This window comes from Cryptotermes secundus, unplaced genomic scaffold, assembly GCF_002891405.2.
Source record: "Cryptotermes secundus unplaced genomic scaffold, Csec_1.0 scaffold1081, whole genome shotgun sequence".
NCBI classification, from domain to species: domain Eukaryota; kingdom Metazoa; phylum Arthropoda; class Insecta; order Blattodea; family Kalotermitidae; genus Cryptotermes; species Cryptotermes secundus.
Window position 1 is genome coordinate 46,178 of NW_019734378.1, and position 3,736 is coordinate 49,913.

Consider the following 3,736-nt stretch of genomic DNA (forward strand, 5'->3'; position numbering starts at 1 on the left):
TACCAGAAATTGTTCTTTAATACGGGGTGGGAGAAATATTGAGATAATTTCTGCCTGAACCACCCCCCAAGTATCTGTGGATCCCAAATGCGTTCCTAAAATATGCATAAGTCTACCCGATGTTCGGGTAATCAACAACGCCATAAATTCTGTGTCAGGTAATAATTTTAATTCAATTATCTGATTTACTTGAATTAAAAATTTAAGTATCTGTTCAGGGTCCATATCTATCAAGGGGGGAATAGCAGCAGTTAAGTCAGTCACTACTTTGATCTTCATCTTGTTTACGGGAGTACCCAAATGACTTGTGGGATCAGTAATCGGTTGAATGGGGTTCATAGTTTCAATTGATTTAGCTGACGCTTGTGGAGGCAGGTAAGGCTCGATCGTGGTCCACTTATCTCTCACCCGCTTCCTCAAGTCGTCCAGCGTTCCTTCCGTGGATACACCTAGATGGCTTGCTAAACTCTCCAGCTGCTGCTTGGACAATTCATGGATCCACGCGCGTGGCATTTTGACTAAGCATGGAACACAAAAAGAAAAATATAAATACAATATACGTAAACATACACAGAGCCTATGACAGTTTATTTACAATCCATCGGCCCAGGCACAGCCTAGGGGTCTAACAATTAGCGTTCCAAAGGTCCTAAGTGAAAATCGATCGCTCTGCTACCACTTGAGCCGCGTTTCGCTCTGCTACCATTTGTGCCGTCTTACGGCCTGCTACCACAGCACCGTCACTCTCTGGCACCTTTCGGCTCCGTCTACCCTTCATCAATCAGAGGTGGAAACGTTGCTCCGTCATATGGCTCTCGTGCTGTGCTCGCACGCTCCCTAAGTTAGTGTAAGGGATCCAAGCTAGCAGCGTGGTAAATGTAGTTACAGATGATGGCAATAAATATATTAACTCTTTGACTGGCCGGGGGTGTTTTAAAGCCTGGATGATGCCAGCCGTTCCCTGTTGTTGGCGTGTTTTAACGCTTTGACAATCTCTTCCCTTCTTTGCTCTCTTGGCACTCATCAACCAAAGAAATATATATGATAGTTTTTGTGCATGTTTGTAAAGAACCCTTGTAAACTTTGTGGGGGTTTATATTACTGTCAGAACCCTCGGTTAAGGAAAAGGATAAGGAAAAGGTCAGAACATATTTCACATTCATTCAGTTTCACAATGGTTTCTCGCAGCAAGTGTCAGCGTGTTCCTACAAACCAGCTGGAAAGGGTTGTGAAGGAGATTTGTACTGATGATGATAGTGGCGATGAAATAATGATTCCCGAATTAGATAAAGTTGATAGTGACAATAATACAATGACAGACAGTGATCTTGAACATTTAGCTACCACGAGTGCGGTGCCTGACACGGCCATCTCATGAACGTACGGAGACATTGTACCAACAATAGTTCTATTTGCTAGTAGTTTCGGGATCAAAATTAATATAACACATAAAATGCATCCCTTTTCATGGATTAAAATTTTTTCTGGAGACGACTTGGTAAATCACATCACAACTGAAACCAATCGCTATGCTCACCAGCGCTTCAACACACATGAGTTAGCTCCTTACTCTCGAAAACACAATTACAAATAAGTCACATCAGAGGAAATCTGGACATACTTAGGAATTGTGTTCATGACAGGAATCGAAAAAGAACACCGTGAAATTGAAGAATATTTGTCCACTAGGCCCCTATTTCACACTCCATGGTATGGACAAAATATGTCTTTGCGGTTGAATAGTTTCATTCTATTCAAAAAGAACACAACAAACGAAAAATACAAGAAGAGAAATTACAGATTCAAAGATTTTATATTGGACTGTGTAGAAAAATGACTGAACCAAACAGACAGTGTGGAGAGGGAGAAGAGTCAAGGAATGAAGTGGATGACGAATCTATTGCGTCAGTCTCGAGTGCAGTCACGCCTCCGCCCTCGACCTTGAAAAGACCACCAGTGTAAGAGCCAGTAAATCGTCTAGAGGGTGGCCTGAAAATTCACAAAATGGTCCATGTTCCTCCCAGTAACAAGAAGAATGGTGCCCTGAGAAAGTGCCGCGTGAGTGCTAAGCACAAGATTAGAAAAGAAACAAGTGTCATGTGTGCAGGCTGTGGTGTGGCTCTCTGCAAACTTTCATGTTTCAATGTTTATCACACGAAGAAAAACTACTAAAGAGGTATGGAAAGGCATTTATTGCATAAAATATTGTCTTTTAATTAGTTCCTGAAAATTTCGTTTTTAAAAACCAATTTTTGTTGAAGTTGTTTAGGAAAAAGTAACTACATGCATTTTAGCGACATAAGGTTTAAAGGGTCTGACAGGAAGGGGTGGGATTTAAATACCCTTCGCGCCAGTCAAAGAGTTAACAAATAACAGAATTTAATATACACAACAGAAATTAAACAGAACAACTGAACTAACTGCACATTTATATGCTCGCACATAGCGGCATTTAACTCGGGCAGAATGGCCCATATTACTGGCGCAACAATTTGCCTTGGTTGCACGAAAACATAACTACTACATTATAGCCGGGCCACAGGCTGAGTCTAAATAAAATACACATTATAAATCATAAACACAGATATAACTGAGTGGTACGAGCCGCCGCCGTCCTACAAACCCACCGACGGGCGACCGCGGGCGATCTCACGTGCCGCGAACCAGCCCACTACTTGCCGAAACAAAAATTTGAACTCCCAGCCGAAGAGGAATTTGAAAGTCGCTCCGGCTGGCTCGGAGCCGCGAGCAAGGCCCTATGGTTCCATAACCACAACTGAACTCCGAACTCGAATTAACTTCCAAGCAAGGCTCCCAAGGGTAGAAAGGACGGGAGAGGGCAATACCACGTGACCCACTCCCGCATCGGGATGGGGTGGGGTATAAGTTTAAGAACAACGATCAAGGGGCTGGAAGCACATGACGTCAAACCGGAGTCAGTGCATTGCTCACTAGCTTGTTAGCTTTGCATTGCTAGCTTGCTACATATGCGTTGCTAGCTTGCTAGATTTGTGTTGCTAAATATGTAAGCTTTGCGTTGCTAGCTTTCTAGCTTTGGGTTGCTAGCTTTGCGTTCCTAGCTTGCTAGCTTTGCGTTGCTAGCTTGCTAGATTTGCGATGCTAACTTGCTAGCTTTGCTTTGCTAGCTTGCTAGCTTCGCGTTCCTAGCTTGCTAGATTTACGTTGATAGCTTGCTAGCTTTTCGTTGCTATCTTCCTAGCTTTGCGTTGCTAGCTTGCGACCATTGCGTTCCTAGCTTGCTAGCTTTGTGTTGCAAGCTTGCAAGCTTAGTAGATTTGCGTTGCTAGCTTGCTAGCTTTGCGTTGCTAGCATGCTAGCTTTGCGTTGCTAGCCTGCTAGCTTGTTTGCTAGCTTCCCGTTGATAGCTAGATTTGCGTTGCAGCTTGCTAGCTTTGCGTTGCTAGCTTGATAGCTTTGCGTTGCTAGTTTGCTAGCTTCCCGTTGCTAGCTTGCTAGCTTCGCTTTGCTAGATTTGCTTTGCCTTGCTAGCTTACTTTGCGTTGCTAGTTTTTTTGCTTTGCTAACTTGCTTTTCGTTGTTAGCCTCCTTTGCGTTGCTAGCCTGCATTGCGTTGCCTGCCTGTTTGCCTGCTTGACTGCTTGCCTGCTTGCCTGCCTGCTTGCTTTGCGTTCCTTGCTTGCTTTGTGATTCTCGCTTCCTTGGTTTGCGTTCCTAACTTCCTTTGAGTTGCTTGTTGCTTGCTTTGTGTTGCTTG

At 43.7% G+C, this 3,736-nt stretch overlaps 1 long non-coding RNA gene across 1 annotated transcript in view; it reads right to left on the reverse strand.

Annotated features, from left to right (window-relative positions):
- The window catches only part of LOC111868946, a 3,658-nt gene extending 2,955 nt beyond the window's left edge, over window positions 1-703 (reverse strand). The window contains exon 1 of the long non-coding RNA XR_002843588.2: window positions 409-703. This is a non-coding gene — a long non-coding RNA (uncharacterized LOC111868946). The remainder of the gene's footprint in view (window positions 1-408) is intronic.
- Between the last annotated feature and the right edge of the window lie 3,033 nt (window positions 704-3,736).